Below are 14,059 nucleotides of genomic sequence, written 5' to 3' on the forward strand. Positions count from 1 at the left end.
TGTTTGTTTGTTTGTTTATTACAAATATTCATGAGATACAAAGCTGATTGTCCCCCCTCCTTCCCATGATGTTAGGGCCAGATTTCATACTGGGGGCATACCCATTACCAGAAATTACTTTTGTACTCTTTGTCTCCTCCCAATTTCCCCCCAAACCTCCCACCCACCCCCTCCACTCCAATTTGTAGCCCTAGGAATATTCTCTCTCTCTGTTGGATCACAGCACTACTGTGATCTTTCTTTCCTGCCTTCCTTTCTTTCTTAGCTCCCACATATGAGTGAGCACATGCGGTATTTATCCCTCTGTGCTTTGCTTGTTTCACTCAATGTTAGTTTGTCCAGGTTCATCCGTGTTGTTGCAAATGGGAGTATTTCATTTCTCTCTCTCTTTTTTTTTTTTAAATGCCAGAGTAGTATTCCATAGTGTATATATCCCACAGTTTCCTTGTCCAGTCATCTATTGATGGACATTTAGTTTGGTTCCATATCTTGGCTATTGTAAATAGTGCTGCAATAAACATAGGAGTGCAGTTATCCCTTCGACATGATGATTTCCATTCCTCTGGGTATATACCCAGAAGAGGGATTGCTGGATCATATGGAAGATCTATCTGTAGTTGTTTGAGAAACCTCCATACTGTTTTCCATAGTGGTTGTTCTAATTTACAGTCCCACCAACAGTGCAGTAGTGTTCCCTTCTCTCCATACCCTCGCCAGCATTTGTTATTCACCACCTTTTTGATTATAGCCAGTCTAACTGGAGTGAGGTGGTATCTCAATATGGTTTTAATTTGTGTTTCCTTGATGACTAGTGATGTTAAGCATTTTTTTTCACATACCTGTTGGCCATTTGCATTTATTCCTTTGAAAAATGTCTATTCAGCTCCTTTGCCCATTTTTTAATTGAGTCATTTATTTTTTTACTGTATAATTGCTTGAGTTCAATGTATATCCTGGATATTAGGCCCTTTTTGGATGCATAGTTAGCAAAAATTTTCTCCCACTCTGTAGGTTGTCTTTTTACTCTGTTGATTGTTTCTTTTGCTGTGCAGAAGCTTTTTAGTTTGATCTAGTCCCATTTGTTTATTTTTTCTTTTGCTGCTTTTGCTTTCGGGGTCATGTTCATAAAGCCTGTGCCCTGACCTAACTTCTGAAATTTTCACCTATATTCCCTTGCCAGCCACTTCATTAAGTGCTTTAGTATCATAAAAGAAAAATAATATATCTTCTAGTTTCTAAAAGTGAAATGTGTATTGCTTCCACTCCCATGACAATATAAACCTTAATATTCAGGGCAGTTCTAGCTTTTTTACCATTTGTACTTAATCTATCAATAAACTTTTTTCTCATGTATGTTTCTAAGTATGGTGTAGTAGTCACCTACTTTCATTAGCTTGGTACCCCTTCCTTTTGAAAACTGTCTTCCCTATGACATGTCAACTTGTCTCACCTTTCTTACTAAGAGTATGGGCATATGGGTTAGCCAATCAAAATCATTTTAATGATTTTAGAGGTTGGTATGGATGCTGGAAGAGAGAGATTTAATCTGTTTTTCTTCTAGGGGAAAGCACTGTAAGGGTTACAGATCGTTAAATCACCAGAGCCAACTTCATTGATATATGGGGAAAGCATGCTTGAGAATAAAACAAATGATAGTAAAACAGAGAAGATACATGCGCAGTGAGGATGGAAATATAACTTTTTTTTTTTTTTTAAACACAGCTAATGAGTGACTAGGCAAAAATAAAGGTCAATCTCAAAGTTTCAGTACACCATACTATAAAAATTTTAATATATTTTTTAGTGAACCATACTATCTAATTGCTCATAGAGGTTCCTTATCTCCTTGTATTGTTTGTTTAAACTCCTTGATCAGTGATTCTAGACTTCTTTTTCCATTTACAATATTCTGTTAAAGTTTATTCAACCATTCACATTTTGTCTTACATCAAATCCTAATTTCCCTGCTTAGTTTTAAAATTTCCCAATGGGCTTAATAAGAGACACCTGTTACTAATTGTCTGTAAGCTCAATGAAAGGAAATATTTACCTTGTTTTTATCACTAATGGTAAATACATATTTTAAAGATCGTTTAATCAGCATTTATTAATTAATTGGCATAGTTATTTGGATAATACCTTGGGGAAATAAGTATTAATTTTACTTGATTCATACACTGAAAAATAATTAAGAGTAGCAGAAGGATAACCTTTGTGAAGAGTACCCTGTTTGCATGGCTTATCTCCTCAGCCCATATGAAGATTTTATCACACATGTTTAGATCCTAAATCATCAGTGATAAGTAATTGATTTTGGCTTTAGTGAACAGTATTGTAACATATATTTAGAGACATTTCACTGTGCTTTATAGTAATTAGTGTACATAAATATATAATTTTATTATAATTTTTATAGTTTTAATTTCTTACATGATAGCAACTATTAGTTGCCTACTTCGCTTCTCTTCCTTTTTTTATTACTGAGCCTAAACTGTTCATGTTTCCAAGCCTCCCCCTTGCAGTCTTGTATTAGAGGGGAAGCCGAAAACGCAGTCACTTTTGTATCAGGCATAAAGGTAATCCCATTTATTTTGTCAGAGAACATTTCAGAAATGGGCAGATTCCAGTCTGGCCAATGAAATATTCATCTAAGGAGAAATTTGATGGGAAGCTCCCTTGATCTTGTCAAATTCCTCAAGAAGACCTAGTCTATCTTCTTCATCTGGGTGTGATAAAGCCTTGTTTTGCTAAAGCCACCTTACTATCAGCCTAAGGATGAAGCCAATAAAGAATGTCTGAGCAGAGATTTGGAAGAAAACCAAAAAAAAAAAAAAAAAAAAAAATTGTCTAGGCCTTTAATTGCAGTTTTGTGTATAAGTATGTCAAATTTCTGTAATAAAATCCTATCTAAATTAAATCCTATATTTGGTAGGCACATTTCCAGAATTTATACCTTTTAAGTGACAGATGAACCAAATTCATCTCTGATTTAAAGTGAAAGTAAAAGAACTAGAAACAAGCTAGATTGCAAAATTCCTACCTCATAATGCCTTCCCATAAAAGCATGACTTATTTTATAAAAATAGATCCCTAATCACTCTCTTCCCGATGAAAACATGTTTTGATGACTTACATGGACATCAGGGACATATAACATTCCTGCTGACTAGAGCCATGTGAACATAACTGTCAGTAGACAACTGTTCCTTCTGTTTTATTTGATGAAAGTAATATTTCTATAAAATATTATAGCTTTGGGAAATCTCTTCATTCTCTCAGTATCCAGATTGGGTTTATATTTATGATTCCTATGATACCTGAAAAAGTGTGTGTGTGTGTGTGTGTGTGTGTTTGTTTTAATGTTTTGATTTAAAGAATTAAGACTTTTTAAAAAATATTGCATATCTTGTATAATATAAGAATATGGATAATAGGTATCTTGCTTTTTCTTTAGAGATTCATAAAGTCTTTACTAAACTCCTTATAATATGATTTGTGGTAAGATGGAATTGCTATTATGGTGCAGAAATAAATGATACAATGTTGTTTTAGAAATGTGAATGAGAGTATTTGCCAAACATTATGATTTAAAAGCCTTCCTTGAATATATTTAGAAAGATAGACACGTGGTATGTAAAAAACAATGAAAAAATATATTGATGCTATTAACCAAAGATTACAGACCAAATCTGGCTTGCTAGTCATATAGAATATTAACTTTCTCATATTTTACTGTAGATTTACTTCAGTTTCTCTAAGAGGAATATGTTTTTAATACAGAAGAACAATTAAGCTGCCTCTGAATATTCTTTAGAATTCAAAATCATTTTGACTTATTTATAAAGTCACATCTCATAAACCATCATGTCTTAGAAATTCTGGGTTCACTGCTCTTTGTCACTAGTTTAATAAATCACAACAAATTGAATTAGTCATGTCTTTTAAATTTTCCAATTAAATATTGCTTTGAGCAAGGATTTTGTTTTAAAAACAAGCATTGACTTGGATACAATATACACATTTTCATTAATTTATTCTTAAAATTAAGCATTCCATCATTAAATACCTAAATATATAATATATGCTTAAAAGGACACCCTTGACTATTTCCATGTTCCAGTTTTTCCATATGGCTTCCTTAAAGGTAGATACCTAATCTCTCCTTTGAATGTGTAATTAGAGTAATGACTGCTGTAATGGCCCATTAAATGATTATTATTTTTAAACATGGTGGATTTAAATGGACTTATAAAATATATTTTACACTCTCCTATCAAAATAGAAATAATTTAATAAAATGACAGTAAAATTTTATGTAGTTCTCTTCTTTGAGTATATGTATTAAAATAAAAATATTATCTGCTTAAATACCAGCAGAGAATATTCACTTACTGTAAAAATCTTTCCTTTAGACCTAGCATCCCTACCATCAAGTAGCATTCCATAGTGTTATAGCCAATATACAGCCTTATAATCCACTATCTTTCTAACCATTCGGTCTGAAATATCTTTTTATGTACTATTTTTTTCTATGGAAGTACAGAGTCAATTATATGATTTATGCATATTAATGTGAAACTATTTCCAAATATTTGTTTCAGGGCAATAATGCATCTGGCATGAGAAAGTATAATCTATGTTTTCTAGTTTTAAATATCTTCCATGATACATACAACTAGATGTTTAATTACTATATTTCTGTTCGGTGTTTCTAGTGTTACATGTTTCTGGAAAACTCAGGAATAATTCAAATAGCAATATTATTAAACTGTTTGATATAATAGATCACAAAATGCCTTAAAATTCTAATAAGTTAGGACTATAGTTAACGCAATGTATTGTCTACTTGAAAACTGATTTTGTCTTCTCACCACAAAAAATAAGTGTGTGATGTAATACTTATGCTAATTAGCTCAGTTTAACCATTGTTCAATGTATATATATTTCAAATATCATGTTGTACACCATCAACATACACAATTGATTTTCATTTGACAATTAAAAATAGATTTAAAAAAAATTCTGATTAAACATTTCAATAAATTAAAAGTGAATGATGCTGATAATCCAAAATGCATCCTTACACTTATGTTCACAAAATTGAATGGTTAGTGAAAAAGTGTTTGCTTTTTAATATTACTAGTTTACTTATTAATTAAGCCATATCACAAAATAAAGTAAAGGGTATTAAGGTGCTTGGAGATGATCTATATATGCTATATAACAATTAACTAAAATTAGGAATATCAGTGAATATTTAATGATATTCTTGACATCAAGAAATCCAGACATACAATATGCTATCAAAGCTCTTTCATGGTTGTTTAAATATTATACTACTTTATTACTATGGCTATGTATTGAAATCCTCACCATTTGGGAAAATTGAGGTTGGGTAGCAGGTGGCTTGGTAACACCTTGGTCATTTTACCTCAGTGTTTTGTATAAGTATCATTTTCTATATATGTTAAGAAGATAAAAATTTTAAGATGCCTAGGACTAATGGCAATAGAATAGAGTAAATATCTGATTATTAATCCCTCATCATTTTAGTGGGATTTTTTTACTTCTCCACATCTCTATTCTTCTGCTATAAAATAGTAATACTTTATATTACCTGAAGAAGTTGTAGATGAAAGTGTTACTTCACTAATGTGAAATTGCTTCAAAGAATGTAATGTTCCACATAGTAAGAGACATATGGTAAGAATCTCAGTTAAGATCTGAATGATTTTGCTAACATGTTCTAATATGTTCAATTAATTTAGAACACATTCAAGACCTAATACAATTTGTATGAGATTCATTTTTGGGTCATTGTCTAAAGTCATCAAAATGTTTTAATTGAGGTCTAACTTTGTGGCAAAAAGTTGTAAAATTGTTTTAAATACAGCCTGCTTTTTTTGTGCCCATTTGGTAACTAAATACTTAAGGTCAACTCCTAATATGCTTAATAGATAAAGTAGGGATAAGAATGGTTATTAGAATATTTTTATATTATTCAAAAGACAGTAAAATATCATTGCTGGAATCTACTTGTTTAATCAAGCACTAAACATGTGATCATTGCCTTTACTTCCTTATTAAAATTATATGTATCTTCAATTCTATTCTGAAGTTCTTGTTCCATTAAGATATTTTCTGGTATAATATGACTAACTGAGATGATTTTGAGAGGATATGGTGTTTACACATCTATAATATGGTTCAAGAACAAAATATGTTTAAATGCATTCTAGCATACACCATGATTTGAAAAATCATTTACATATATACTATATTATCAGTTAAAATGATATACAGGAGACAAAAACAATTGCTTTTTTTGTACGTCAATTAACTCTTGAGAATGTTTGGATTTGGGGGAGGGGAAATGTTAAGAATTATAACAACTGACTTTAATATGTGCCATGACTTGTACTAAACTATTTTACATGTATTTTCTGTTTTCCCTCGAATTTACTCTGTAAGGCGGGTAATACTTTTTGGGTTTTGATGAGACTCAATGATCAATACTCCTCTGATTCTATATAAAGCTTCAACTTTATAAATTTAGAAATCGAATTTAGGAGTCCACTCACTTATATCTGTTCACATTTCTCAAAATAAAGTAAGGTAACATATAGTAAATAGCACAGGCTTTCTCAGGTGTGCCAGGAGCAGTCCACAGAGAAGATCCCGTGTGTGTGTACGTGTGTGAATGTGTTTGTGTATTTGCGTGCTCACCTTGTGTGTGCAGTTCCTAGGAGTTTTACGCTCCTAGACAAACCCTCACTTGCCCTTTAGCCATTTGATAAACTTTGTACCTGAATTCTTCTTCCTGCTTGTATGGAATACGTCTCGTCCTCCTTTTGCTACATGTAACCACTGCTTGCATCTGTCTCCCCTTTGAAGCGCCTGTCTTTTCTTTAAGATGCAGTACTACTTGGTTGTCCTGTGACTCTAGGTCTCTGATGGGTAATATAAAAGTTATGATAATGTAGATTATCCAACTTTTCCCCATTAGGGTGGAAGTGATGCTCTTTCTAGTTTTCTACACAGGGGGAAGCTGGGAAGGTTTGGAGTCACATCTTTTTAACTAATTTCCTTTTGGCTTCTTCAAGACAGAGGTTATGTATATCTGATTTGTACCTGTTTTCTAATACAGCGAATGAGCAGTCCCATATATCTGTTCGGATAGAAATTGCGTTTGTTTAAAAATAAAGAACATGTTATTATATCAAATATGCTATTGAGAAATCCATTATAAATTGTCTCCTTGACGGTATCTCTAATGAACTTCTCTTTCTTACTTTATGCCTTATTTTTTCATCACTACGGAACTATTAGCATGTTCCCAAACATAGCATTTTTAAAGCCACTTGCCTGTTTTAGTTAACAATGGCTGCAAAACAAACCACAAGCCTTAGTGACTTAAAACAACAATGACGTAATACTTTTTAGGCTTCTTTTGGGTAAACATGATGGGTCTTGTGCTCCATGTTGTGCTGGCTGGGTCACTCGTGTGGTTGCCAGAAATTGACTGGGGTAGACGGGAGATGGATCCTCAGTTTTCTTCCACATATACTCTCTCTTCATATGGTGTCTCATACCCCATGGCTTCTCCACGTAGCCTCTCTACAAAGGAGGATAATCTGGACTCGCATTTAGTCCGGATGGGTACCTACAGGGAGCATTCCAAATCATGCAAACGTGCATGTCTTAGTAGTCTCAGGTTGTCTTAACAATATAGCACAGACTGGGTAGCTTAAACACCTAAATTTATTTATCACGATTCTGGAGACTAGAAGTCCAAGATCAAGGTTCCAGCCAATTTAGTTTCTGGTTAGGGCTCTTTCTGGCTTATGGAAGACTGTTTTCTCTCTATGTCTTCACATGGGCTTTCCTTGGTACTTGTATGGAGAGAGCCAGCGAGAAGGGACACGTGCACCCGTGTGCACACACACTTTCTGATATCTCTTCTTATAAGGATACTAATCCAATGTAATCATAGCCCCATACTTATGACTTTACTTAACTATAATTTCTTCTATAAAGACACTGTCTCCAAATACATATATGTTAGGGCTTTAACATAGTGAGTTTTGGGGAGGCACATTCAGTCCATAAACATTCATATCCAATCTCTCCTTACATTACACTTGTTAAGATCCCATTTCCATGGTAAGCCATGTAGCTAAGCTCAGATCAGTGTGGGAGGGGACCACACAAATGTATGGATAAAGGATAGTGTTGTTCATTTCAGATTGCTAATGTAACGTTCCAGTTTAGTGCCATTGAAAATGACAACTGTTTTCATCGTCCAATTTGTTATTGTTTTTCAAAAAGATTTATCTAGTCACCTGTTTAGGAAACTTTCTCTAACTAATAATGTTAAAGATTTCTCTTCTTTGCCCTCATATCCCTTGATACAGTTAGACTAGCACAAAGCCTAATATACAGTAGTTTCTGGAATAAAGAACTGCATTGTTTTATTCACAAGAATAAATATAGAAAAAAATAAAAACAACGCCTTGTGCTTTTTTTTTTCTATCACACCTTGCCGATATTCATGTGTATATATAAAGGGTGACAAATTGCAATAATTCTTGTACAGACAGTATTCTGATCATTTGGAAGGGAGATCTCAGAATAAGTTTGTCCTACCCACTTAAAAAACTCTTTCTAAAAATACCTAAAAGTATACTTTAACTGGGCAATGCATAAGGACAATAAAAGGATGTGTTCAGAATTTATTGATGACTCACTATGGAGTAAGTAATGGACCATTTACTTCAGTCTTAATATACAAAGAAAAATACAAATAATAAACAGATTGTAGCACAGTGTAGGACTGATGCTAGTCTTTGGCGTCTCTTAATGAATGCATAGGGAAGGATGTGTTCAGAATTTATTGATGACTCACTATGGAGTAAGTAATGGACCATTTACTTCATTCTTAATATACAAAGAAACATACAAATAATAAACAGATTGTAGCACAGTGTAGGACTGATGCTAGTCTTTGGCGTCTCTTAATGAATGCATAGGTGATACCTCAGTACAGCTGTTAAAACTTAGTTTATCCATTCTTAACTAAAGCCTCGTATGCTCATGATCCTGGGCACTGTCTACACTCCTATGTTTCATTATAAACTGGTGTTTTCTGCTATTGCACTTAATATAATTATGTGGAATTTCTTTCTTTTTTAAAATTTCTCTTCTGTCTTAAGAAGCAGAATGTTTCTGATTTACTTGTTTAGAACTCAACAACAGTGTAGTTATTTTAAGTATTGCTTCTTCTAAGTATATATTAGTCAGAATTTGAGATGATGTGATTTTCTGTATGCTGCTTTGGAATACAATGTGTTCTTCAGATGCTCTTTGCCTTTGAATGCCCTTGGTATGTTGCCTAATATTACTGCAGATGGGGCATTTGTGGAAAACAGTGGGGTTTATAAATATGCCAGCCCTTAAGTGACTAAAAAGAAACTAATAGGACAGATGGATTATTACATGTAGAAGAACACAACTCCAAAGCTCTCCCATCTTTGGTGATTTTCTGAACCTCAGAATTTAAAGTATATTTCTCTCTCTGTATTACTTTCACCTTCATTCCCTCTTGTCTTATGCCTACCTCTCACCCTCAGTCAAAGCTACAATTTGCATCCAGAAAGTTGCCTCTGTAGGGTTGCACAATTTAATGCTTACATCATAGGGATTATATTACACTGTGATGGCCCTAGTTTAAATAAAGTTCTGTTTGAAAGGATTCTAAATGGCATCATAAAAGTTTTTTTTATTATTATTTTAACTGCATATCAATGCAGATAAGAATTCCTGAAATAATTAAATCATCCTCCATCTGCATATAAGTGGTTACATCACTGTAATCCAGATGTTGGCTTCCCCTTTTCTAAACTCACTTCCCTCTAATGTACTTGAGAAAGAAGCCTGGCCTGTATAATGTCCTGAATTACTACCAAGTTGCTGCAGCTTCATTGCAACTCTTTAAAAGATAGAAGGATGCTACACAAGCATGGGAATCAGAAATTGAGGGCTGTATACAAAGTCATTCACTAGTCATCTTACTGCCTTATTCCTTTATGCCCTAAGTAATTACTGTCATGAGTGTTAGACTTACTTGGAGTTCAGAGAACCAGGGCACACATTATAGAAAATGTGGTAAATTAAAATTGCATATTAGACACCTCAAATATTATAATATCTATGGTCATACCATCTCTGGAATTTAATTTGACTGACATTACTTATCTTCTTTATTTCTCAGTTTTCTCATTCAGAAAATGGGAGAAATAAAACTTATGCCATATATAGTATGAAGGTTACATGGAATATTTTACACACCCACTACTAAAAAGTGTATTGGGCACACATGAGATCTCAAAAACATGCTATAAATATCATGTTGATTTATGTTTTCAGTATTAAAGTGTTAAATGCATATTATTTGCAATATCTGTAAAGAACAACAACAAAAAAAAACCTCTAGTCCCTGGTTTAAGAAGTCTACTATTATCAATCCCTTTGAAGCAATCAGTGAACCCCTCCGTGAATGTATTTTTCTTGCTACCAAATTTTCTCTAAATTGTTTTGTATGTTAATTTTATTTTTATGGTTTTTACCATAAATAATTATTATAGATGGTAACATATTGTTTAAAATTTTGAGTTCCTGAAAATTATAGACATTCTAATGTATTATATTCTTATTTATTCTTCTGTAACATTTTTATTCAATATTAAGTTTGTGGTATATGTATTAATAATTTATTTTTACTGATATATAATATTATATAATGGTAGGGGTATACCAATATATTTATTCCCACATTGACATTTTAACTATATAAAGTTTTTTTTTCCTATTATTATTAGTGAGCTCATATTGATAAACCTTTTTCAGAATTTATGAATATTTTCAACTTTACTGAATCAGGCCAAATTATTTCCTAAAGTAGTTGTACTAATATTTGCTTTTCCTGGCAGTTTGTGGAAGCTGTCTTTGTTCCACATTATTGGAACACTTAAAATTGTCAGTCACGTAAAATTAGCTATGTTATCTTCTAGCTATCATACAATGATCATTTTTATTATTATCTTATACCATAAGCTGCTGTCGTATAGATGACACATAATAAGCATTTGTGAAGCAAATCATACCAGCTGGCTGAATACAGTCTACAGTCCTTTTCCTTTCTTTCACTGGACTTTTCTTTTTTAGTGTTATCAACATCTTCTATAATCTCATTCCAAATAAACAAAACATTTCCAGTTGTGAATGTTTGTAGTTTGAATTGTTCTTTTTTTCATGAGATAGTTTAAATTTATTTTAAGTTTTCTTTCTTTACTTTTTTTCTTCTTACCTTTTTTTATTGAACCATGATTGATTGTACATATTTGTGTGGTATGGAGTTCAGTATTCATAAATGTGTACAATATGTGGTGATCAAATCAGGATAATTAGTATTCATCATTACATAGTGTAATCATTCTTTGTGACCCTTTACCAATTTCTCATTTTTTTTTTGTTTCTTTTTTGCAGTACTCACATTATTTTTAGCATGGTGCTTAGATATCTTCACTCTGTCTGGCATGAATAGCTCTAAATTGACTCACTAGATATATGCACTTTATCAATCAAGAGAGCACATTATGACAAGAAATACTTAAACGTGTTTAAATAAAATTATCTTTATATACAAGGACTTCGATAATGGTCCATACACTTGTGATTATGTCTAATGAATTGTACACAGATATCTGTCTACCAATAAAAATATTTATTCAAAGTAATAGTGCATATCACATGCTGATTAGTTAAACCAAAAAAAATTCTATTATTGCTTAAATAAAACATGACAAAGTTGATTATTTCTTTCATCATTCTCAATTGTGCCCAATTTTTTCAGTACAGCATATGGGCAATTATACTGCTGACATTTATGTAGGAAACATAGACAATTTTTTGATATAATTTCCAACAAAACATGGCAAAATGCTTGGCAGTTATGTTATTTTGACCCAATATTCAATAACTACAAAAACAAAACTTTATTTAATACACTCAATGTGTTGGACACTGTGTTGGCCATAAGGGACTCAAACATAAATAAAACATTTTCTTTCTCAGTGCACTTACTAAACAGGAAAGAGACAACTAAAATGATGATCACAACATTTATTAATAATCTGAATGATAGAGCTGTGCAGAACTTCTACGAGAACACAGAGTATTTCATTAACGCAAGTGAATGGTTTAGTTGGAAAACATCTGGAAATTTTGCTATGGATTCAGGAATAAGGGGTAATTGTAGAATTTTGTAAGTGCTCTTGAGTGGTAGAGTGGATGCACAACAAAGACTGCAGATGTTTGTTGAGTAAACAGTGTGTGAAGAGTTGGAAAGAGTAAGTATAAATTTCTTTTTCCAAAAAGAAGAAAAAGAAAATGAAAGAAAAAGAAAAAGAAAAGGAAAAATGCCCAGTACGGGAAGGAGAATGATGATGAAGTACATCATTTGTTTTTCCTCTTAAATGGAAAAGACTTTAGCTTGGGGATAGTGTATAATCTCATAGAAAGATGGATCATTTGAGGCAGAATGATTTAATACATGCCCAAGAAAGGAGATATATAGCAAAGACAACAAGGGAGAGAATTAAACAGGTTAAACAGACTAAAAATTGATCAGTCTGCACATGTGGGAGGGAAAGAGACAACCTTCGGCAGTGCAGATAAGTCTGCAGTGAATGAGATTTGGGAAGAAGCAGAAAACTGAAGTTCATCTACTTTTGTATTATTATTTTCATTGTGACTTAGGAGCCGCAGACTTCTGCCACATTGTTCTAGATGGTTTTCTCTTAGTGTAGCATGGGTTAGATCTTTTGATTCTCCTTTTTTTCGACCTGTGCTGCCCATTGTCTTCTTAGCTCCTTTGTATAAGACCCATGAACAATTCTTTTGTCTGTATAAATTCTGATGCTGAAGTCATCTCCAGTGATTTAACCACTAACTTGACCTCTCATTAGCTCTGCAATCCCTAGCTTTTATCCTAAGTATATTATAACAAGATACAGTTTTTTCCACCATTTTCCCTCTATTTCCTATCAGTTTATTCAGGCTGTTATTCAGTAAAACATCAACATGCACAAAAGTCACCTTTGGGTTTGCATTATAATTTATTTTCTCTAGATTTGATGCTGACATTTACTCCTCTTTCTCCTCTTTGGCCAACACTGCTGCTGAGACCTCTTCCTTTTCTCCTGTTATTCTTCTTTCTCACTCTCTCCACCTTCTACTCCTTTTGCCCTCCTCAGTTTCAGCTGCTTCTTCCTTCTGTGCCTCTGTTTCTCTTCACTTTCATGTCAATATCTGTCTCAAGGTGTGTATGATACCTACATTATCCATCATTTCAATATAATGAATTTGACTACAGTCATCTTTTCTTCTGAAAATTTTTCAGAATTTAGTTTCCTAATAAGACTCAGTAAACATTGCTTGTTTAGCTATTTAAGGTATATGTTATATAGAACTGTATGCTTCACTTTTTAAGTGATTATTAAAAGTCACAGCTTATAATTTCAATCTGTATTATCTACAATATAGAGTCACTATTTAATATTTTCTATGTGTGTTTTCCTCTTCAATGATTTTTTAGTAACATTTAATAATTGATAATTCAAGATTTATTGAAGTATGATTGACAAATAAGAATTGTATATATTTAAGCTAAATAGCATGTTTTGATTCATATACACATTGTGAAATGAATGCCATAGTCAAGCTTATTAACATATACATCACCTCATCTATTTCCCACGTGTGTGTGTGTGTGTGTGTGTGGTGAAAATGCTTTAGATCTTCTCTCTCAAAATATTTCAAGTACCCTATTTCCCACGTGTGTGTGCGTGTGTGTGTGTGTGTGTGGTGAAAATGCTTTAGATCTTCTCTCTCAAAATATTTCAAGTACACAATACATTATTATTAACTATAGTCACCAAGCTGTACATTTATTCTCCAGAAGTTGTTCATCTTATAACTGAGTTTATCCTTTGACAAATCT

At 32.7% G+C, this 14,059-nt stretch overlaps 1 pseudogene; it reads right to left on the minus strand.

Annotated features, from left to right (window-relative positions):
* The window catches only part of LOC103600692, a 21,721-nt pseudogene extending 8,806 nt beyond the window's left edge, over positions 1 to 12,915 (minus strand).
* Between the last annotated feature and the right edge of the window lie 1,144 nt (positions 12,916 to 14,059).

Source organism: Galeopterus variegatus, unplaced genomic scaffold, assembly GCF_000696425.1.
Source record: "Galeopterus variegatus unplaced genomic scaffold, G_variegatus-3.0.2 Scaffold3421, whole genome shotgun sequence".
Lineage (NCBI taxonomy): Eukaryota > Metazoa > Chordata > Mammalia > Dermoptera > Cynocephalidae > Galeopterus > Galeopterus variegatus.